Here is a 23,677-nt window from a genome sequence, read left to right as displayed (position 1 = left end):
ACTAAAGATAAAAAAGGTCCTTGGTTCAATCCTGGGTTGTGCCAAAGACCAAGCACTCAGCTTGTTAGGCATGTTTCTTTCTTGGAGTCACTCTCAAGTGACATTTTATTTCATTGATAAAAACTTGCATCAACCTGATCGACATGCCATCGGTACAAAAGAGAACTTATTTTCTATCTTCCTTTCAAAATGGCTTCCACCTCTCTTGCCTTCAGCTTTGACTTCCATTATTTCCCGTTTCTATCTTGATTTTAATGTAAACCGTAGCCGGCGTCATCTTCCATTTTCCCATGAGCCAAACTGTCAAATGATATAGCTTGCTTGGTCATGCCACACATTTCTGTTTATGAGAGTGGTAGCCTATTCAGAGTTTAGAAAAAAAGAAGTACCTACCTCGCGTAGCAAAAAAGTAAAGGAGTAATTGCCCCCAGTTAGCTACAGAAGGATACAGCAAAGTGTAACACATAGCTGTACCCTCACAGTGAATGATTGCGACTTATATTTCTTGTCTACAATGATTAACAATAATAAGGAAGGCACTGTGAAAAAACGGGCTGAAAGAGCTCAGTTGCGAGGACGTCAAACTTTAGATCTAAGGGTCCCTGGTTAAATCCTTGGTTTGGTCAAAGACTGAGCAGCTAGTTCGTCAGGCAAGTTTCTTTTTTGGAGTCAGCTTCCGGTGACGTTTTATTTAATTAATAAAACCTTTCATCAACCTAATTGACATACCATCAGTACAAGACAGTACGTGTTTTCTATCTTTCTTTGAAAATGGATTCCACCTCTCTTGCCTTCAGCTTTGACTTCCATTATTTGCCGTTTCTATCTCGATTTTAGGGTAAACTGTAGCCTGCATCATTTTCCATCTAACCTTGGACCAAAGTGTCAGATGATATAGCTTGCTTCCTCATGCCACACATTTCTGTGTATTAGATTGCTAGCCTATTTAGCGTTTAGAAAAAAAGAAATACCTAGCTTGCGCAATAAAAAATAAATTGACTAATTGTGCCCAGTTAGCTGCAGAAGGATACAGCATACTTTAACACATAGATGTACCCTCCTAGTGATTGATCAGATGCCCACTTGTTGCCTGCAATGATTAAGAATCATCAGGAAGGTATTCTCTGACAACTGGCCGAAATAGCTCATTTGGGAGAGCGTTAAACTGAAGATCTAAAGCTCTCTGGTTCAATCCCGGGTTTTGGCAAGGACTGAGCACCTAGCTAATTAGGTGTAGTTCTCTCTTGGAGTCAGCTTCAGTAGACATTTTAGTTCATAGATGAAACCTTTTAATAACCTGTTCGACATACCATCAGTAGAGCACAGCACTTGCGTTCTATCTTCCTTTCAAAATGGCTTCCACCTCTCTTGCCTTCAGCTTTGACTTCCATTATTTCCAGTTTCTATCTTGATTTTAATGTAAAGCTTAGGCTGCATCATCTTCCATTTTCCCATGAACCAAGCTGTCAGATGATATAGCTTGCTTACTCATCCCACACATTTGTGTGCCTATTCAGAGTTTGGAATAAAAGAAGTACCTAGGTTGCGCACCAAAAAAGTAAATGAGTAATTGCACCCAGTTAGCTGCAGAAGGATACCGGAAGTTTAAGACATAGCTGTACCCTCAAAGTGAATGATTTCGAGGTGTATGTCTTGTCTACAATGATTAAGAAGAATACGGAGGGACCTGTGAAATAAGTGGCCGAAATAGCTCAGTTGGGAGAGCGTTAGACTGAAGATCTAAAGGTCCCTGGTTCAATCCCGGGTTTCGGCAAAGACTCAGAAGACAGCTTGTTAGGCGTGTTTCTTTCTTGGATTCAGCTTCTGGTGACGTTTTATTTAATTGATAAAACGTTTCATCGACCTAATTGACATACCATCAGTACAAGACAGTACTTGTTTTCTATCTTCCTTTCAAAATGGATTCCACCTCTCTTGCCTTCAGCTTTGACTTCCATTATTTACTGTTTCTGTCTTGATTTTTAGGTAACCCGCAGTCTGCATCAGTCTCCATCTTCCCTTGAACCAAAGTGTCGGATGAAATAGCTTGCTTACTCATGCCACACATTTCTGTGCATTAGATTGCTAGCCTATTTAGAGTTTAGAAAAAAAGAAATACCTAGCTTGCACAATAAAAAACGAATTCCCTAATTACACCCAGTTAACTGGAGAAGGATACAGCAAAGTTTAAGACATAGCTGTACCCTCACAGTGAATGATTTAGACTTCTGTGTCTTGTCTACAATGATTAAAAATGATACGGAAAGCTTTTCATGACACCTGGCTAAAATATCTCAGTTGGGAGAATGTTAGACTAAAGATAAAAAAGGTCCTTGGTCCAATCCTGGGTTGTGCCAAAGACCAAGCACTCAGCTTGTTAGGCATGTTTCTTTCTTGGAGTCACTCTCAAGTGACATTTTATTTCATTGATAAAAACTTGCATCAACCTGATCGACATGCCATCGGTACAAAAGAGCACTTATTTTCTATCTTCCTTTCAAAATGGCTTCCACCTCTCTTGCCTTCAGCTTTGACTTCCATTATTTCCCGTTTCTATCTTGATTTTGATGTAAACCGTAGGCGGCGTCATCTTCCATTTTCCCATGAGCCAAACTGTCAGATGATATAGCTTGCTTAGTCATGCCACACATTTCTGTTTATGAGAGTGGTAGCCTATTCAGAGTTTAGAAAAAAAGAAGTACCTAGCTCGCGTAGCAAAAAAGTAAAGGAGTAATTGCCCCCAGTTAGCTACAGAAGGATACAGCAAAGTGTAACACATAGCTGTACCCTCACAGTGAATGATTGCGACTTATATTTCTTGTCTACAATGATTAATAATAATAAGGAAGGCACTGTGAAAAAACGGGCTGAAAGAGCTCAGTTGCGAGGACGTCAAACTTTAGATCTAAGGGTCCCTGGTTAAATTCTTGGTTTGGTCAAAGACTGAGCAGCTAGTTCGTCAGGCAAGTTTCTTTTTTGGAGTCAGCTTCCGGTGACGTTTTATTTAATTAATAAAACCTTTCATCAACCTAATTGACATACCATCAGTACAAGACAGTACGTGTTTTCTATCTTCCTTTGAAAATGGATTCCACCTCTCTTGCCTTCAGCTTTGACTTCCATTATTTCCCGTTTCTATCTCGATTTTAGGGTAAACTGTAGCCTGCATCATTTTCCATCTAACCTTGGACCAAAGTGTCAGATGATATAGCTTGCTTCCTCATGCCACACATTTCTGTGTATTAGATTGCTAGCCTATTTAGCGTTTAGAAAAAAAGAAATACCTAGCTTGCGCAATAAAAAATAAATTGACTAATTGTGCCCAGTTAGCTGCAGAAGGATACAGCATACTTTAACACATAGATGTACCCTCCTAGTGATTGATCAGATGCCCACTTGTTGCCTACAATGATTAAGAATCATCAGGAAGGTATTCTTTGACAACTGGCCGAAATAGCTCAGTTGGGAGAGCGTTAGACTGAAGATCTAAAGGTCCCTGGTTCAATCCCGGGTTTTGGCAAGGACTGAGCACCTAGCTAATTAGGTGTAGTTCTCTCTTGGAGTCAGCTTCAGTAGACATTTTAGTTCATAGATGAAACCTTTCAATAACCTGATCGACATACCATCAGTAGAGCACAGCACTTGCGTTCTATCTTCCTTTGAAAATGGCTTCCACCTCTCTTGCCTTCAGCTTTGACTTCCATTATTTCCAGTTTCTATCTTGATTTTAATGTAAAGCTTAGGCTGCATCATCTTCTATTTTCCCATGAACCAAGCTGTCAGATGATATAGCTTGCTTACTCAGCCCACACATTTGTGTGCCTATTCAGAGTTTGGAATAAAAGAAGTACCTAGGTTGCGCACCAAAAAAGTAAATGAGTAAATGCACCCAGTTAGCTGCAGAAGGATACCGGAAGTTTAAGACATAGCTGTACCCTCAAAGTGAATGATTTCGAGGTGTATGTCTTGTCTACAATGATTAAGAAGAAAACGGAGGGACCTGTGAAATAACTGGCCGAAATAGCTCAGTTGGGAGAGTGTTAGACTGAAGATCTAAAGGTCCCTGGTTCAATCCCGGGTTTCGACAAAGACTCAGAAGGCAACTTGTTAGGCGTGTTTCTTTCTTGGATTCAGCTTCTGGTGACGTTTTATTTAATTGATAAAACCTTTCATCAACCTAATTGACATACCATCAGTACAAGACAGTACGTGTTTTCTATCTTCCTTTGAAAATGGTTTCCACCTCTCTTGCCTTCAGCTTTGACTTCGATTATTTGCCGTTTCTATCTCGATTTTAGGGTAAACTGTAGCCTGCATCATTTTCCATCTAACCTTGGACCAAAGTGTCAGATGATATAGCTTGCTTCCTCATGCCACACATTTCTGTGTATTAGATTGCTAGCCTATTTAGCGTTTAGAAAAAAAGAAATACCTAGCTTGCGCAATAAAAAATAAATTGACTAATTGTGCCCAGTTAGCTGCAGAAGGATACAGCATACTTTAACACATAGATGTACCCTCCTAGTGATTGATCAGATGCCCACTTGTTGCCTACAATGATTAAGAATCATCAGGAAGGTATTCTCTGACAACTGGCCGAAATAGCTCAGTTGGGAGAGCGTTAGACTGAAGATCTAAAGGTCCCTGGTTCAATCCCGGGTTTCGGCAAGGACTGAGCACCTAGCTAATTAGGTGTAGTTCTCTCTTGGAGTCAGCTTCAGTAGACATTTTAGTTCATAGATGAAACCTTTCAATAACCTGATCGACATACCATCAGTAGAGCACAGCACTTGCGTTCTATCTTCCTTTCAAAATGGCTTCCACCTCTGTTGCCTTCAGCTTTGACTTCCATTATTTCCAGTTTGTATCTTGATTTTAATGTAAAGCTTAGGCTGCATCATCTTCTATTTTCCCATGAACCAAGCTGTCAGATGATATAGCTTGCTTACTCATCCCACACATTTGTGTGCCTATTCAGAGTTTGGAATAAAAGAAGTACCTAGGTTGCGCACCAAAAAAGTAAATGAGTAAATGCACCCAGTTAGCTGCAGAAGGATACCGGAAGTTTAAGACATAGCTGTACCATCAAAGTGAATGATTTGGAGGTGTATGTCTTGTCTACAATGATTAAGAAGAAAACGGAGGGAGCTGTGAAATAACTGGCCGAAATAGCTCAGTTGGGAGAGCGTTAGACTGAAGATATAAAGGTCCCTGGTTCAATCCCGGGTTTCGGCAAAGACTCAGAAGACAGCCTTTTAGGCGTGTTTCTTTCTTGGATTCAGCTTCTGGTGACGTTTTATTTAATTGATAAAACCTTTCATCAACCTAATTGACATACCATCAGTACAAGACAGTACTTGTTTTCTATCTTCCTTTCAAAATGGATTCCACCTCTCTTGCCTTCAGCTTTGACTTCCATTATTTACTGTTTCTATCTTGATTTTTAGGTAACCCGCAGTCTGCATCAGTCTCCATCTTCCCTTGAACCAAAGTGTCGGATGAAATAGCTTGCTTACTCATGCCACACATTTCTGTGCATTAGATTGCTAGCCTATTTAGAGTTTAGAAAAAAAGAAATACCTAGCTTGCAGAATAAAAAACAAATTCCCTAATTACACCCTATTAACTGGAGAAGGATACAACAAAGTTTAAGACATAGCTGTACCCTCACAGTGAATGATTTAGACTTCTGTGTCTTGTCTACAATGATTAAAAATGATACGGAAAGCTTTTCATGACACCTGGCTAAAATATCTCAGTTAGGATAATGTTAGACTAAAGATAAAAAAGGTCCTTGGTTCAATCCTGGGTTGTGCCAAAGACCAAGCACTCAGCTTGTTAGGCATGTTTCTTTCTTGGAGTCACTCTCAAGTGACATTTTATTTCATTGATAAAAACTTGCATCAACCTGATCGACATGCCATCGGTACAAAAGAGAACTTATTTTCTATCTTCCTTTCAAAATGGCTTCCACCTCTCTTGCCTTCAGCTTTGACTTCCATTATTTCCCGTTTCTATCTTGATTTTAATGTAAACCCTAGCCGGCGTCATCTTCCATTTTCCCATGAGCCAAACTGTCAGATGATATAGCTTGCTTGGTCATGCCACACATTTCTGTTTATGAGAGTGGTAGCCTATTCAGAGTTTAGAAAAAAAGAAGTACCTACCTCGCGTAGCAAAAAAGTAAAGGAGTAATTGCCCCCAGTTAGCTACAGAAGGATACAGCAAAGTGTAACACATAGCTGTACCCTCACAGTGAATGATTGCGACTTATATTTCTTGTCTACAATGATTAACAATAATAAGGAAGGCACTGTGAAAAAACGGGCTGAAAGAGCTCAGTTGCGAGGACGTCAAACTTTAGATCTAAGGGTCCCTGGTTAAATCCTTGGTTTGGTCAAAGACTGAGCAGCTAGTTCGTCAGGCAAGTTTCTTTTTTGGAGTCAGCTTCCGGTGACGTTTTATTTAATTAATAAAACCTTTCATCAACCTAATTGACATACCATCAGTACAAGACAGTACGTGTTTTCTATCTTTCTTTGAGAATGGATTCCACCTCTCTTGCCTTCAGCTTTGACTTCCATTATTTGCCGTTTCTATCTCGATTTTTGGGTAAACTGTAGCCTGCATCATTTTCCATCTAACCTTGGACCAAAGTGTCAGATGATATAGCTTGCTTCCTCATGCCACACATTTCTGTGTATTAGATTGCTAGCCTATTTAGCGTTTAGAAAAAAAGAAATACCTAGCTTGCGCAATAAAAAAAAAATTGACTAATTGTGCCCAGTTAGCTGCAGAAGGATACAGCATACTTTAACACATAGATGTACCCTCCTAGTGATTGATCAGATGCCCACTTGTTGCCTGCAATGATTAAGAATCGTCAGGAAGGTATTCTCTGACAACTGGCCGAAATAGCTCATTTGGGAGAGCGTTAAACTGAAGATCTAAAGCTCTCTGGTTCAATCCCGGGTTTCGGCAAGGACTGAGCACCTAGCTAATTAGGTGTAGTTCTCTCTTGGAGTCAGCTTCAGTAGACATTTTAGTTCATAGATGAAACCTTTTAATAACCTGTTCGACATACCATCAGTAGAGCACAGCACTTGCGTTCTATCTTCCTTTCAAAATGGCTTCCACCTCTCTTGCCTTCAGCTTTGACTTCCATTATTTCCAGTTTCTATCTTGATTTTAATGTAAACCTTAGGCTGCATCATCTTACATTTTCCCATGAACCAAGCTGTCAGATGATATAGCTTGCTTACTCATCCCACACATTTGTGTGCCTATTCAGAGTTTGGAATAAAAAAAAAGTACCTAGGTTGCGCACCAAAAAAGTAAATGAGTAATTTCACCCAGTTAGCTGCAGAAGGATACCGGAAGTTTAAGACATAGCTGTACCCTCAAAGTGAATGATTTCGAGGTGTATGTCTTGTCTACAATGATTAAGAAGAATACAGAGGGACCTGTGAAATAACTGGCCGAAATAGCTCAGTTGGGAGAGCGTTAGACTGAGGATCTAAAGGTCCCTGGTTCAATCCCGGGTTTCGGCAAAACTCAGAAGACAGCTTGTTAGGTGTGTTTCTTTCTTGGATTCAGCTTCTGGTGACGTTTTATTTAATTGATAAAACCTTTCATCAACCTAATTGACATACCATCAGTACAAGACAGTACTTGTTTTCTATCTTCCTTTCAAAATGGATTCCACCTCTCTTGCCTTCAGCTTTGACTTCCATTATTTACTGTTTCTATCTTGATTTTTAGGTAACCCGCAGTCTGCATCAGTCTCCATCTTCCCTTGAACCAAAGTGTCGGATGAAATAGCTTGCTTACTCATGCCACACATTTCTGTGCATTAGATTGCTAGCCTATTTAGAGTTTAGAAAAAAAGAAATACCTAGCTTGCACAATAAAAAACGAATTCCCTAATTACACCCAGTTAACTGGAGAAGGATACAGCAAAGTTTAAGACATAGCTGAACCCTCACAGTGAATGATTTAGACTTCTGTGTCTTGTCTACAATGATTAAAAATGATACGGAAAGCTTTTCATGACACCTGGCTAAAATATCTCAGTTGGGAGAATGTTAGACTAAAGATAAAAAAGGTCCTTGGTCCAATCCTGGGTTGTGCCAAAGACCAAGCACTCAGCTTGTTAGGCATGTTTCTTTCTTGGAGTCACTCTCAAGTGACATTTTATTTCATTGATAAAAACTTGCATCAACCTGATCGACATGCCATCGGTACAAAAGAGCACTTATTTTCTATCTTCCTTTCAAAATGGCTTCCACCTCTCTTGCCTTCAGCTTTGACTTCCATTATTTCCCGTTTCTATCTTGATTTTGATGTAAACCGTAGGCGGCGTCATCTTCCATTTTCCCATGAGCCAAACTGTCAGATGATATAGCTTGCTTAGTCATGCCACACATTTCTGTTTATGAGAGTGGTAGCCTATTCAGAGTTTAGAAAAAAAGAAGTACCTAGCTCGCGTAGCAAAAAAGTAAAGGAGTAATTGCCCCCAGTTAGCTACAGAAGGATACAGCAAAGTGTAACACATAGCTGTACCCTCACAGTGAATGATTGCGACTTATATTTCTTGTCTACAATGATTAATAATAATAAGGAAGGCACTGTGAAAAAACGGGCTGAAAGAGCTCAGTTGCGAGGACGTCAAACTTTAGATCTAAGGGTCCCTGGTTAAATTCTTGGTTTGGTCAAAGACTGAGCAGCTAGTTCGTCAGGCAAGTTTCTTTTTTGGAGTCAGCTTCCGGTGACGTTTTATTTAATTAATAAAACCTTTCATCAACCTAATTGACATACCATCAGTACAAGACAGTACGTGTTTTCTATCTTCCTTTGAAAATGGATTCCACCTCTCTTGCCTTCAGCTTTGACTTCCATTATTTCCCGTTTCTATCTCGATTTTAGGGTAAACTGTAGCCTGCATCATTTTCCATCTAACCTTGGACCAAAGTGTCAGATGATATAGCTTGCTTCCTCATGCCACACATTTCTGTGTATTAGATTGCTAGCCTATTTAGCGTTTAGAAAAAATGAAATACCTAGCTTGCGCAATAAAAAATAAATTGACTAATTGTGCCCAGTTAGCTGCAGAAGGATACAGCATACTTTAACACATAGATGTACCCTCCTAGTGATTGATCAGATGCCCACTTGTTGCCTACAATGATTAAGAATCATCAGGAAGGTATTCTTTGACAACTGGCCGAAATAGCTCAGTTGGGAGAGCGTTAGACTGAAGATCTAAAAGTCCCTGGTTCAATCCCGGGTTTTGGCAAGGACTGAGCACCTAGCTAATTAGGTGTAGTTCTCTCTTGGAGTCAGCTTCAGTAGACATTTTAGTTCATAGATGAAACCTTTCAATAACCTGATCGACATACCATCAGTAGAGCACAGCACTTGCGTTCTATCTTCCTTTGAAAATGGCTTCCACCTCTCTTGCCTTCAGCTTTGACTTCCATTATTTCCAGTTTCTATCTTGATTTTAATGTAAAGCTTAGGCTGCATCATCTTCTATTTTCCCATGAACCAAGCTGTCAGATGATATAGCTTGCTTACTCAGCCCACACATTTGTGTGCCTATTCAGAGTTTGGAATAAAAGAAGTACCTAGGTTGCGCACCAAAAAAGTAAATGAGTAAATGCACCCAGTTAGCTGCAGAAGGATACCGGAAGTTTAAGACATAGCTGTACCCTCAAAGTGAATGATTTCGAGGTGTATGTCTTGTCTACAATGATTAAGAAGAAAACGGAGGGACCTGTGAAATAACTGGCCGAAATAGCTCAGTTGGGAGAGTGTTAGACTGAAGATCTAAAGGTCCCTGGTTCAATCCCGGGTTTCGACAAAGACTCAGAAGGCAGCTTGTTAGGCGTGTTTCTTTCTTGGATTCAGCTTCTGGTGACGTTTTATTTAATTGATAAAACCTTTCATCAACCTAATTGACATACCATCAGTACAAGACAGTACGTGTTTTCTATCTTCCTTTGAAAATGGTTTCCACCTCTCTTGCCTTCAGCTTTGACTTCGATTATTTGCCGTTTCTATCTCGATTTTAGGGTAAACTGTAGCCTGCATCATTTTCCATCTAACCTTGGACCAAAGTGTCAGATGATATAGCTTGCTTCCTCATGCCACACATTTCTGTGTATTAGATTGCTAGCCTATTTAGCGTTTAGAAAAAAAGAAATACCTAGCTTGCGCAATAAAAAATAAATTGACTAATTGTGCCCAGTTAGCTGCAGAAGGATACAGCATACTTTAACACATAGATGTACCCTCCTAGTGATTGATCAGATGCCCACTTGTTGCCTACAATGATTAAGAATCATCAGGAAGGTATTCTCTGACAACTGGCCGAAATATCTCAGTTGGGAGAGCGTTAGACTGAAGATCTAAAGGTCCCTGGTTCAATCCCGGGTTTCGGCAAGGACTGAGCACCTAGCTAATTAGGTGTAGTTCTCTCTTGGAGTCAGCTTCAGTAGACGTTTTAGTTCATAGATGAAACCTTTCAATAACCTGATCGACATACCATCAGTAGAGCACAGCACTTGCGTTCTATCTTCCTTTCAAAATGGCTTCCACCTCTGTTGCCTTCAGCTTTGACTTCCATTATTTCCAGTTTGTATCTTGATTTTAATGTAAAGCTTAGGCTGCATCATCTTCTATTTTCCCATGAACCAAGCTGTCAGATGATATAGCTTGCTTACTCATCCCACACATTTGTGTGCCTATTCAGAGTTTGGAATAAAAGAAGTACCTAGGTTGCGCACCAAAAAAGTAAATGAGTAAATGCACCCAGTTAGCTGCAGAAGGATACCGGAAGTTTAAGACATAGCTGTACCATCAAAGTGAATGATTTGGAGGTGTATGTCTTGTCTACAATGATTAAGAAGAAAACGGAGGGAGCTGTGAAATAACTGGCCGAAATAGCTCAGTTGGGAGAGCGTTAGACTGAAGATATAAAGGTCCCTGGTTCAATCCCGGGTTTCGGCAAAGACTCAGAAGACAGCCTTTTAGGCGTGTTTCTTTCTTGGATTCAGCTTCTGGTGACGTTTTATTTAATTGATAAAACCTTTCATCAACCTAATTGACATACCATCAGTACAAGACAGTACTTGTTTTCTATCTTCCTTTCAAAATGGATTCCACCTCTCTTGCCTTCAGCTTTGACTTCCATTATTTACTGTTTCTATCTTGATTTTTAGGTAACCCGCAGTCTGCATCAGTCTCCATCTTCCCTTGAACCAAAGTGTCGGATGAAATAGCTTGCTTACTCATGCCACACATTTCTGTGCATTAGATTGCTAGCCTATTTAGAGTTTAGAAAAAAAGAAATACCTAGCTTGCAGAATAAAAAACAAATTCCCTAATTACACCCTATTAACTGGAGAAGGATACAACAAAGTTTAAGACATAGCTGTACCCTCACAGTGAATGATTTAGACTTCTGTGTCTTGTCTACAATGATTAAAAATGATACGGAAAGCTTTTCATGACACCTGGCTAAAATATCTCAGTTAGGATAATGTTAGACTAAAGATAAAAAAGGTCCTTGGTTCAATCCTGGGTTGTGCCAAAGACCAAGCACTCAGCTTGTTAGGCATGTTTCTTTCTTGGAGTCACTCTCAAGTGACATTTTATTTCATTGATAAAAACTTGCATCAACCTGATCGACATGCCATCGGTACAAAAGAGAACTTATTTTCTATCTTCCTTTCAAAATGGCTTCCACCTCTCTTGCCTTCAGCTTTGACTTCCATTATTTCCCGTTTCTATCTTGATTTTAATGTAAACCCTAGCCGGCGTCATCTTCCATTTTCCCATGAGCCAAACTGTCAGATGATATAGCTTGCTTGGTCATGCCACACATTTCTGTTTATGAGAGTGGTAGCCTATTCAGAGTTTAGAAAAAAAGAAGTACCTACCTCGCGTAGCAAAAAAGTAAAGGAGTAATTGCCCCCAGTTAGCTACAGAAGGATACAGCAAAGTGTAACAAATAGCTGTACCCTCACAGTGAATGATTGCGACTTATATTTCTTGTCTACAATGATTAACAATAATAAGGAAGGCACTGTGAAAAAACGGGCTGAAAGAGCTCAGTTGCGAGGACGTCAAACTTTAGATCTAAGGGTCCCTGGTTAAATCCTTGGTTTGGTCAAAGACTGAGCAGCTAGTTCGTCAGGCAAGTTTCTTTTTTGGAGTCAGCTTCCGGTGACGTTTTATTTAATTAATAAAACCTTTCATCAACCTAATTGACATACCATCAGTACAAGACAGTACGTGTTTTCTATCTTTCTTTGAGAATGGATTCCACCTCTCTTGCCTTCAGCTTTGACTTCCATTATTTGCCGTTTCTATCTCGATTTTAGGGTAAACTGTAGCCTGCATCATTTTCCATCTAACCTTGGACCAAAGTGTCAGATGATATAGCTTGCTTCCTCATGCCACACATTTCTGTGTATTAGATTGCTAGCCTATTTAGCGTTTAGAAAAAAAGAAATACCTAGCTTGCGCAATAAAAAATAAATTGACTAATTGTGCCCAGTTAGCTGCAGAAGGATACAGCATACTTTAACACATAGATGTACCCTCCTAGTGATTGATCAGATGCCCACTTGTTGCCTGCAATGATTAAGAATCATCAGGAAGGTATTCTCTGACAACTGGCCGAAATAGCTCATTTGGGAGAGCGTTAAACTGAAGATCTAAAGCTCTCTGGTTCAATCCCGGGTTTCGGCAAGGACTGAGCACCTAGCTAATTAGGTGTAGTTCTCTCTTGGAGTCAGCTTCAGTAGACATTTTAGTTCATAGATGAAACCTTTTAATAACCTGTTCGACATACCATCAGTAGAGCACAGCACTTGCGTTCTATCTTCCTTTCAAAATGGCTTCCACCTCTCTTGCCTTCAGCTTTGACTTCCATTATTTCCAGTTTCTATCTTGATTTTAATGTAAACCTTAGGCTGCATCATCTTACATTTTCCCATGAACCAAGCTGTCAGATGATATAGCTTGCTTACTCATCCCACACATTTGTGTGCCTATTCAGAGTTTGGAATAAAAAAAAAGTACCTAGGTTGCGCACCAAAAAAGTAAATGAGTAATTTCACCCAGTTAGCTGCAGAAGGATACCGGAAGTTTAAGACATAGCTGTACCCTCAAAGTGAATGATTTCGAGGTGTATGTCTTGTCTACAATGATTAAGAAGAATACAGAGGGACCTGTGAAATAACTGGCTGAAATAGCTCAGTTGGGAGAGCGTTAGACTGAGGATCTAAAGGTCCCTGGTTCAATCCCGGGTTTCGGCAAAACTCAGAAGACAGCTTGTTAGGTGTGTTTCTTTCTTGGATTCAGCTTCTGGTGACGTTTTATTTAATTGATAAAACCTTTCATCAACCTAATTGACATACCATCAGTACAAGACAGTACTTGTTTTCTATCTTCCTTTCAAAATGGATTCCACCTCTCTTGCCTTCAGCTTTGACTTCCATTATTTACTGTTTCTATCTTGATTTTTAGGTAACCCGCAGTCTGCATCAGTCTCCATCTTCCCTTGAACCAAAGTGTCGGATGAAATAGCTTGCTTACTCATGCCACACATTTCTGTGCATTAGATTGCTAGCCTATTTAGAGTTTAGAAAAAAAGAAATACCTAGCTTGCACAATAAAAAACGAATTCCCTAATTACACCCAGTTAACTGGAGAAGGATACAGCAAAGTTTAAGACATAGCTGAACCCTCACAGTGAATGATTTAGACTTCTGTGTCTTGTCTACAATGATTAAAAATGATACGGAAAGCTTTTCATGACACCTGGCTAAAATATCTCAGTTGGGAGAATGTTAGACTAAAGATAAAAAAGGTCCTTGGTCCAATCCTGGGTTGTGCCAAAGACCAAGCACTCAGCTTGTTAGGCATGTTTCTTTCTTGGAGTCACTCTCAAGTGACATTTTATTTCATTGATAAAAACTTGCATCAACCTGATCGACATGCCATCGGTACAAAAGAGCACTTATTTTCTATCTTCCTTTCAAAATGGCTTCCACCTCTCTTGCCTTCAGCTTTGACTTCCATTATTTCCCGTTTCTATCTTGATTTTGATGTAAACCGTAGGCGGCGTCATCTTCCATTTTCCCATGAGCCAAACTGTCAGATGATATAGCTTGCTTAGTCATGCCACACATTTCTGTTTATGAGAGTGGTAGCCTATTCAGAGTTTAGAAAAAAAGAAGTACCTAGCTCGCGTAGCAAAAAAGTAAAGGAGTAATTGCCCCCAGTTAGCTACAGAAGGATACAGCAAAGTGTAACACATAGCTGTACCCTCACAGTGAATGATTGCGACTTATATTTCTTGTCTACAATGATTAATAATAATAAGGAAGGCACTGTGAAAAAACGGGCTGAAAGAGCTCAGTTGCGAGGACGTCAAACTTTAGATCTAAGGGTCCCTGGTTAAATTCTTGGTTTGGTCAAAGACTGAGCAGCTAGTTCGTCAGGCAAGTTTCTTTTTTGGAGTCAGCTTCCGGTGACGTTTTATTTAATTAATAAAACCTTTCATCAACCTAATTGACATACCATCAGTACAAGACAGTACGTGTTTTCTATCTTCCTTTGAAAATGGATTCCACCTCTCTTGCCTTCAGCTTTGACTTCCATTATTTCCCGTTTCTATCTCGATTTTAGGGTAAACTGTAGCCTGCATCATTTTCCATCTAACCTTGGACCAAAGTGTCAGATGATATAGCTTGCTTCCTCATGCCACACATTTCTGTGTATTAGATTGCTAGCCTATTTAGCGTTTAGAAAAAATGAAATACCTAGCTTGCGCAATAAAAAATAAATTGACTAATTGTGCCCAGTTAGCTGCAGAAGGATACAGCATACTTTAACACATAGATGTACCCTCCTAGTGATTGATCAGATGCCCACTTGTTGCCTACAATGATTAAGAATCATCAGGAAGGTATTCTTTGACAACTGGCCGAAATAGCTCAGTTGGGAGAGCGTTAGACTGAAGATCTAAAGGTCCCTGGTTCAATCCCGGGTTTTGGCAAGGACTGAGCACCTAGCTAATTAGGTGTAGTTCTCTCTTGGAGTCAGCTTCAGTAGACATTTTAGTTCATAGATGAAACCTTTCAATAACCTGATCGACATACCATCAGTAGAGCACAGCACTTGCGTTCTATCTTCCTTTGAAAATGGCTTCCACCTCTCTTGCCTTCAGCTTTGACTTCCATTATTTCCAGTTTCTATCTTGATTTTAATGTAAAGCTTAGGCTGCATCATCTTCTATTTTCCCATGAACCAAGCTGTCAGATGATATAGCTTGCTTACTCAGCCCACACATTTGTGTGCCTATTCAGAGTTTGGAATAAAAGAAGTACCTAGGTTGCGCACCAAAAAAGTAAATGAGTAAATGCACCCAGTTAGCTGCAGAAGGATACCGGAAGTTTAAGACATAGCTGTACCCTCAAAGTGAATGATTTCGAGGTGTATGTCTTGTCTACAATGATTAAGAAGAAAACGGAGGGACCTGTGAAATAACTGGCCGAAATAGCTCAGTTGGGAGAGTGTTAGACTGAAGATCTAAAGGTCCCTGGTTCAATCCCGGGTTTCGACAAAGACTCAGAAGGCAGCTTGTTAGGCGTGTTTCTTTCTTGGATTCAGCTTCTGGTGACGTTTTATTTAATTGATAAAACCTTTCATCAACCTAATTGACATACCATCAGTACAAGACAGTACGTGTTTTCTATCTTCCTTTGAAAATGGTTTCCACCTCTCTTGCCTTCAGCTTTGACTTCGATTATTTGCCGTTTCTATCTCGATTTTAGGGTAAACTGTAGCCTGCATCATTTTCCATCTAACCTTGGACCAAAGTGTCAGATGATATAGCTTGCTTCCTCATGCCACACATTTCTGTGTATTAGATTGCTAGCCTATTTAGCGTTTAGAAAAAAAGAAATACCTAGCTTGCGCAATAAAAAATAAATTGACTAATTGTGCCCAGTTAGCTGCAGAAGGATACAGCATACTTTAACACATAGATGTACCCTCCTAGTGATTGATCAGATGCCCACTTGTTGCCTACAATGATTAAGAATCATCAGGAAGGTATTCTCTGACAACTGGCCGAAATAGCTCAGTTGGGAGAGCGTTAGACTGAAGATCTAAAGGTCCCTGGTTCAATCCCGGGTTTCGGCAAGGACTGAGCACCTAGCTAATTAGGTGTAGTTCTCTCTTGGAGTCAGCTTCAGTAGACGTTTTAGTTCATAGATGAAACCTTTCAATAACCTGATCGACATACCATCAGTAGAGCACAGCACTTGCGTTCTATCTTCCTTTCAAAATGGCTTCCACCTCTGTTGCCTTCAGCTTTGACTTCCATTATTTCCAGTTTGTATCTTGATTTTAATGTAAAGCTTAGGCTGCATCATCTTCTATTTTCCCATGAACCAAGCTGTCAGATGATATAGCTTGCTTACTCATCCCACACATTTGTGTGCCTATTCAGAGTTTGGAATAAAAGAAGTACCTAGGTTGCGCACCAAAAAAGTAAATGAGTAAATGCACCCAGTTAGCTGCAGAAGGATACCGGAAGTTTAAGACATAGCTGTACCATCAAAGTGAATGATTTGGAGGTGTATGTCTTGTCTACAATGATTAAGAAGAAAACGGAGGGAGCTGTGAAATAACTGGCCGAAATAGCTCAGTTGGGAGAGCGTTAGACTGAAGATATAAAGGTCCCTGGTTCAATCCCGGGTTTCGGCAAAGACTCAGAAGACAGCCTTTTAGGCGTGTTTCTTTCTTGGATTCAGCTTCTGGTGACGTTTTATTTAATTGATAAAACCTTTCATCAACCTAATTGACATACCATCAGTACAAGACAGTACTTGTTTTCTATCTTCCTTTCAAAATGGATTCCACCTCTCTTGCCTTCAGCTTTGACTTCCATTATTTACTGTTTCTATCTTGATTTTTAGGTAACCCGCAGTCTGCATCAGTCTCCATCTTCCCTTGAACCAAAGTGTCGGATGAAATAGCTTGCTTACTCATGCCACACATTTCTGTGCATTAGATTGCTAGCCTATTTAGAGTTTAGAAAAAAAGAAATACCTAGCTTGCAGAATAAAAAACAAATTCCCTAATTACACCCTATTAACTGGAGAAGGATACAACAAAGTTTAAGACATAGCTGTACCCTCACAGTGAATGATTTAGACTTCTGTGTCTTGTCTACAATGATTAAAAATGATACGGAAAGCTTTTCATGACACCTGGCTAAAATATCTCAGTTAGGATAATGTTAGACTAAAGATAAAAAAGGTCCTTGGTTCAATCCTGGGTTGTGCCAAAGACCAAGCACTCAGCTTGTTAGGCATGTTTCTTTCTTGGAGTCACTCTCAAGTGACATTTTATTTCATTGATAAAAACTTGCATCAATCTGATCGACATGCCATCGGTACAAAAGAGAACTTATTTTCTATCTTCCTTTCAAAATGGCTTCCACCTCTCTTGCCTTCAGCTTTGACTTCCATTATTTCCCGTTTCTATCTTGATTTTAATGTAAACCCTAGCCGGCGTCATCTTCCATTTTCCCATGAGCCAAACTGTCAGATGATATAGCTTGCTTGGTCATGCCACACATTTCTGTTTATGAGAGTGGTAGCCTATTCAGAGTTTAGAAAAAAAGAAGTACCTACCTCGCGTAGCAAAAAAGTAAAGGAGTAATTGCCCCCAGTTAGCTACAGAAGGATACAGCAAAGTGTAACACATAGCTGTACCCTCACAGTGAATGATTGCGACTTATATTTCTTGTCTACAATGATTAACAATAATAAGGAAGGCACTGTGAAAAAACGGGCTGAAAGAGCTCAGTTGCGAGGACGTCAAACTTTAGATCTAAGGGTCCCTGGTTAAATCCTTGGTTTGGTCAAAGACTGAGCAGCTAGTTCGTCAGGCAAGTTTCTTTTTTGGAGTCAGCTTCCGGTGACGTTTTATTTAATTAATAAAACCTTTCATCAACCTAATTGACATACCATCAGTACAAGACAGTACGTGTTTTCTATCTTTCTTTGAGAATGGATTCCACCTCTCTTGCCTTCAGCTTTGACTTCCATTATTTGCCGTTTCTATCTCGATTTTAGGGTAAACTGTAGCCTGCATCATTTTCCATCTAACCTTGGACCAAAGTGTCAGATGATATAGCTTGCTTCCTCATGCCACACATTTCTGTGTATTAGATTGCTAGCCTATTTAGCGTTTAGAAAAAAAGAAATACCTAGCTTGCGCAATAAAAAATAAATTGACTAATTGTGCCCAGTTAGCTGCAGAAGGATACAGCATACTTTAACACATAGATGTACCCTCCTAGTGATTGATCAGATGCCCACTTGTTGCCTGCAATGATTAAGAATCATCAGGAAGGTATTCTCTGACAACTGGCCGAAATAGCTCATTTGGGAGAGCGTTAAACTGAAGATCTAAAGCTCTCTGGTTCAATCCCGGGTTTCGGCAAGGACTGAGCACCTAGCTAATTAGGTGTAGTTCTCTCTTGGAGTCAGCTTCAGTAGACATTTTAGTTCATAGATGAAACCTTTTAATAACCTGTTCGACATACCATCAGTAGAGCACAGCACTTGCGTTCTATCTTCCTTTCAAAATGGCTTCCACCTCTCTTGCCTTCAGCTTTGACTTCCATTATTTCCAGTTTCTATCTTGATTTTAATGTAAACCTTAGGCTGCATCATCTTACATTTTCCCATGAACCAAGCTGTCAGATGATATAGCTTGCTTACTCATCCCACACATTTGTGTGCCTATTCAGAGTTTGGAATAAAAAAAAAGTACCTAGGTTGCGCACCAAAAAAGTAAATGAGTAATTTCACCCAGTTAGCTGCAGAAGGATACCGGAAGTTTAAGACATAGCTGTACCCTCAAAGTGAATGATTTCGAGGTGTATGTCTTGTCTACAATGATTAAGAAGAATACAGAGGGACCTATGAAATAACTGGCTGAAATAGCTCAGTTGGGAGAGCGTTAGACTGAGGATCTAAAGGTCCCTGGTTCAATCCCGGGTTTCGGCAAAACTCAGAAGACAGCTTGTTAGGTGTGTTTCTTTCTTGGATTCAGCTTCTGGTGACGTTTTATTTAATTGATAAAACCTTTCATCAACCTAATTGACATACCATCAGTACAAGACAGTACTTGTTTTCTATCTTCCTTTCAAAATGGATTCCACCTCTCTTGCCTTCAGCTTTGACTTCCATTATTTACTGTTTCTATCTTGATTTTTAGGTAACCCGCAGTCTGCATCAGTCTCCATCTTCCCTTGAACCAAAGTGTCGGATGAAATAGCTTGCTTACTCATGCCACACATTTCTGTGCATTAGATTGCTAGCCTATTTAGAGTTTAGAAAAAAAGAAATACCTAGCTTGCACAATAAAAAACGAATTCCCTAATTACACCCAGTTAACTGGAGAAGGATACAGCAAAGTTTAAGACATAGCTGAACCCTCACAGTGAATGATTTAGACTTCTGTGTCTTGTCTACAATGATTAAAAATGATACGGAAAGCTTTTCATGACACCTGGCTAAAATATCTCAGTTGGGAGAATGTTAGACTAAAGATAAAAAAGGTCCTTGGTTCAATCCTGGGTTGTGCCAAAGACCAAGCACTCAGCTTGTTAGGCATGTTTCTTTCTTGGAGTCACTCTCAAGTGACATTTTATTTCATTGATAAAAACTTGCATCAACCTGATCGACATGCCATCGGTACAAAAGAGCACTTATTTTCTATCTTCCTTTCAAAATGGCTTCCACCTCTCTTGCCTTCAGCTTTGACTTCCATTATTTCCCGTTTGTATCTTGATTTTGATGTAAACCGTAGGCGGCGTCATCTTCCATTTTCCCATGAGCCAAACTGTCAGATGATATAGCTTGCTTAGTCATGCCACACATTTCTGTTTATGAGAATGGTAGCCTATTCAGAGTTTAGAAAAAAAGAAGTACCTAGCTCGCGTAGCAAAAAAGTAAAGGAGTAATTGCCCCCAGTTAGCTACAGAAGGATACAGCAAAGTGTAACACATAGCTGTACCCTCACAGTGAATGATTGCGACTTATATTTCTTGTCTACAATGATTAATAATAATAAGGAAGGCACTGTGAAAAAACGGGCTGAAAGAGCTCAGTTGCGAGGACGTCAAACTTTAGATCTAAGGGTCCCTGGTTAAATCCTTGGTTTGGTCAAAGACTGAGCAGCTAGTTCGTCAGGCAAGTTTCTTTTTTGGAGTCAGCTTCCGGTGACGTTTTATTTAATTAATAAAACCTTTCATCAACCTAATTGACATACCATCAGTACAAGACAGTACGTGTTTTCTATCTTTCTTTGAAAATGGATTCCACCTCTCTTGCCTTCAGCTTTGACTTCCCTTATTTGCCGTTTCTATCTCGATTTTAGGGTAAACTGTAGCCTGCATCATTTTCCATCTAACCTTGGACCAAAGTGTCAGATGATATAGCTTGCTTCCTCATGCCACACATTTCTGTGTATTAGATTGCTAGCCTATTTAGCGTTTAGAAAAAAAGAAATACCTAGCTTGCGCAATAAAAAATAAATTGACTAATTGTGCCCAGTTAGCTGCAGAAGGATACAGCATACTTTAACTCATAGATGTACCCTCCTAGTGATTGATCAGATGCCCACTTGTTGCCTACAATGATTAAGAATCATCAGGAAGGTATTCTTTGACAACTGGCCGAAATAGCTCAGTTGGGAGAGCGTTAGACTGAAGATCTAAAGGTCCCTGGTTCAATCCCGGGTTTCGGCAAGGACTGAGCACCTAGCTAATTAGGTGTAGTTCTCTCTTGGAGTCAGCTTCAGTAGACATTTTAGTTCATAGATGAAACCTTTCAATAACCTGATCGACATACCATCAGTAGAGCACAGCACTTGCGTTCTATCTTCCTTTCAAAATGGCTTCCACCTCTCTTGCCTTCAGCTTTGACTTCCATTATTTCCAGTTTCTATCTTGATTTTAATGTAAACCTTAGGCTGCATCATCTTCCATTTTCCCATGAACCAAGCTGTCAGATGATATAGCTTGCTTACTCATCCCACACATTTGTGTGCCTATTCAGAGTTTGGAATAAAAGAAGTACCTAGGTTGCGCACCAAAAAAGTAAATGAGTAATTGCACCCAGTTAGCTGCAGAAGGATACCGGAAGTTTAAGACATAGCTGTACCCTCAAAGTGAATGATTTCGAGGTGTATGTCTTGTCTACAATGATTAAGAAGAATACGGAGGGACATGTGAAATAAGTGGCCGAAATAGCTCAGTTGGGAGAGCGTTAGACTGAAGATCTAAAGGTCCCTGGTTCAATCCCGGGTTTCGGCAAAGACTCTGAAGACAGCTTGTTAGGCGTGTTTCTTTCTTGGATTCAGCTTCTGGTGACGTTTTATTTAATTGATAAAACCTTTCATCAACCTAATTGACATACCATCAGTACAAGACAGTACTTGTTTTCTATCTTCCTTTCAAAATGGATTCCACCTCTCTTGCCTTCAGCTTTGACTTCCATTATTTACTGTTTCTGTCTTGATTTTTAGGTAACCCGCAGTCTGCATCAGTCTCCATCTTCCCTTGAACCAAAGTGTCGGATGAAATAGCTTGCTTACTCATGCCACACATTTCTGTGCATTAGATTGCTAGCCTATTTAGAGTTTAGAAAAAAAGAAATACCTAGCTTGCACAATAAAAAACGAATTCCCTAATTACACCCAGTTAACTGGAGAAGGATACAGCAAAGTTTAAGACATAGCTGTACCCTCACAGTGAATGATTTAGACTTCAGTGTCTTGTCTACAATGATTAAAAATGATACGGAAAGCTTTTCATGACACCTGGTTTAAATATCTCAGTTGGGAGAATGTTAGACTAAAGATAAAAAAAGGTCCTTGGTTCAATCCTGGGTTGTGCCAAAGACCAAGCACTCAGCTTGTTAGGCATGTTTCTTTCTTGGAGTCACTCTCAAGGGACATTTTATTTCATTGATAAAAACTTGCATCAACCTGATCGACATGCCATCGGTACAAAAGAGCACTTATTTTCGATCTTCCTTTCAAAATGGCTTCCACCTCTCTTGCCTTCAGCTTTGACTTCCATTATTTCCAGTTTCTATCTTGATTTTAATGTAAAGCTTAGGCTGCATCATCTTCCATTTTCCCATGAACCAAGCTGTCAGATGATATAGCTTGCTTACTCATCCCACACATTTGTGTGCCTATTCAGAGTTTGGAATAAAAGAAGTACCTAGGTTGCGCACCAAAAAAGTAAATGAGTAATTGCACCCAGTTAGCTGCAGAAGGATACCGGAAGTTTAAGACATAGCTGTACCATCAAAGTGAATGATTTGGAGGTGTATGTCTTGTCTACAATGATTAAGAAGAAAACGGAGGGAGCTGTGAAATAACTGGCCGAAATAGCTCAGTTGGGAGAGCGTTAGACTGAAGATCTAAAGGTCCCTGGTTCAATCCCGGGTTTCGGCAAAGACTCAGAAGACAGCTTTTTAGGCGTGTTTCTTTCTTGGATTCAGCTTCTGGTGACGTTTTATTTAATTGATAAAACCTTTCATCAACCTAATTGACATACCATCAGTACAAGACAGTACTTGTTTTCTATCTTCCTTTCAAAATGGATTCCACCTCTCTTGCCTTCAGCTTTGACTTCCATTATTTACTGTTTCTATCTTGATTTTTAGGTAACCCGCAGTCTGCATCAGTCTCCATCTTCCCTTGAACCAAAGTGTCGGATGAAATAGCTTGCTTACTCATGCCACACATTTCTGTGCATTAGATTGCTAGCCTATTTAGAGTTTAGAAAAAAAGAAATACCTAGCTTGCAGAATAAAAAACAAATTCCCTAATTACACCCAGTTAACTGGAGAAGGATACAACAAAGTTTAAGACATAGCTGTACCCTCACAGTGAATGATTTAGACTTCTGTGTCTTGTCTACAATGATTAAAAATGATACGGAAAGCTTTTCATGACACCTGGCTAAAATATCTCAGTTAGGATAATGTTAGACTAAAGATAAAAAAGGTCCTTGGTTCAATCCTGGGTTGTGCCAAAGACCAAGCACTCAGCTTGTTAGGCATGTTTCTTTCTTGGAGTCACTCTCAAGTGACATTTTATTTCATTGATAAAAACTTGCATCAACCTGATCGACATGCCATCGGTACAAAAGAGAACTTATTTTCTATCTTCCTTTCAAAATGGCTTCCACCTCTCTTGCCTTCAGCTTTGACTTCCATTATTTCCCGTTTCTATCTTGATTTTAATGTAAACCGTAGCCGGCGTCATCTTCCATTTTCCCATGAGCCAAACTGTCAGATGATATAGCTTGCTTGGTCATGCCACACATTTCTGTTTATGAGAGTGGTAGCCTATTCAGAGTTTAGAAAAAAAGAAGTACCTACCTCGCGTAGCAAAAAAGTAAAGGAGTAATTGCCCCCAGTTAACTACAGAAGGATACAGCAAAGTGTAACACATAGCTGTACCCTCACAGTGAATGATTGCGACTTATATTTCTTGTCTCCAATGATTAACAATAATAAAGAAGGCACTGTGAAAAAACGGGCTGAAAGAGCTCAGTTGCGAG

At 39.7% G+C, this 23,677-nt stretch overlaps 11 non-coding genes across 11 annotated transcripts; all 11 read left to right on the top strand.

Moving 5' to 3' along the window:
• Window positions 1–1,701: 1,701 nt before the first annotated feature.
• On the top strand, window positions 1,702–1,774 carry TRNAF-GAA (transfer RNA phenylalanine (anticodon GAA)). Its single transcript has one exon. It is a non-coding gene; the product is annotated as a tRNA-Phe (tRNA).
• A 1,673-nt stretch (window positions 1,775–3,447) lies between these two features.
• TRNAF-GAA (transfer RNA phenylalanine (anticodon GAA)) lies at window positions 3,448–3,520 on the top strand. Its single transcript has one exon. It is a non-coding gene; the product is annotated as a tRNA-Phe (tRNA).
• Window positions 3,521–4,595: 1,075 nt separating this feature from the next.
• TRNAF-GAA (transfer RNA phenylalanine (anticodon GAA)) lies at window positions 4,596–4,668 on the top strand. Its single transcript has one exon. It is a non-coding gene; the product is annotated as a tRNA-Phe (tRNA).
• Window positions 4,669–7,477: 2,809 nt separating this feature from the next.
• Window positions 7,478–7,550, top strand: TRNAL-GAG (transfer RNA leucine (anticodon GAG)). The gene has a single exon. It is a non-coding gene; the product is annotated as a tRNA-Leu (tRNA).
• A 5,702-nt stretch (window positions 7,551–13,252) lies between these two features.
• TRNAL-GAG (transfer RNA leucine (anticodon GAG)) lies at window positions 13,253–13,325 on the top strand. Its single transcript has one exon. It is a non-coding gene; the product is annotated as a tRNA-Leu (tRNA).
• A 1,672-nt stretch (window positions 13,326–14,997) lies between these two features.
• TRNAF-GAA (transfer RNA phenylalanine (anticodon GAA)) lies at window positions 14,998–15,070 on the top strand. Its single transcript has one exon. It is a non-coding gene; the product is annotated as a tRNA-Phe (tRNA).
• A 1,075-nt stretch (window positions 15,071–16,145) lies between these two features.
• TRNAF-GAA (transfer RNA phenylalanine (anticodon GAA)) lies at window positions 16,146–16,218 on the top strand. The gene has a single exon. It is a non-coding gene; the product is annotated as a tRNA-Phe (tRNA).
• Window positions 16,219–19,027: 2,809 nt separating this feature from the next.
• TRNAL-GAG (transfer RNA leucine (anticodon GAG)) lies at window positions 19,028–19,100 on the top strand. Its single transcript has one exon. It is a non-coding gene; the product is annotated as a tRNA-Leu (tRNA).
• Window positions 19,101–20,772: 1,672 nt separating this feature from the next.
• Window positions 20,773–20,845, top strand: TRNAF-GAA (transfer RNA phenylalanine (anticodon GAA)). Its single transcript has one exon. It is a non-coding gene; the product is annotated as a tRNA-Phe (tRNA).
• A 494-nt stretch (window positions 20,846–21,339) lies between these two features.
• TRNAF-GAA (transfer RNA phenylalanine (anticodon GAA)) lies at window positions 21,340–21,412 on the top strand. The gene has a single exon. It is a non-coding gene; the product is annotated as a tRNA-Phe (tRNA).
• Window positions 21,413–22,490: 1,078 nt separating this feature from the next.
• On the top strand, window positions 22,491–22,563 carry TRNAF-GAA (transfer RNA phenylalanine (anticodon GAA)). The gene has a single exon. It is a non-coding gene; the product is annotated as a tRNA-Phe (tRNA).
• The last annotated feature ends 1,114 nt before the right edge of the window (window positions 22,564–23,677 follow it).

The sequence above is a fragment of the Pleurodeles waltl genome, chromosome 8 (genome assembly GCF_031143425.1).
Source record: "Pleurodeles waltl isolate 20211129_DDA chromosome 8, aPleWal1.hap1.20221129, whole genome shotgun sequence".
Taxonomy (NCBI): domain Eukaryota; kingdom Metazoa; phylum Chordata; class Amphibia; order Caudata; family Salamandridae; genus Pleurodeles; species Pleurodeles waltl.
The sequence above is the reverse complement of the archived record's forward strand: the minus strand, read 5'-3'. Positions and strand labels throughout refer to the sequence as shown.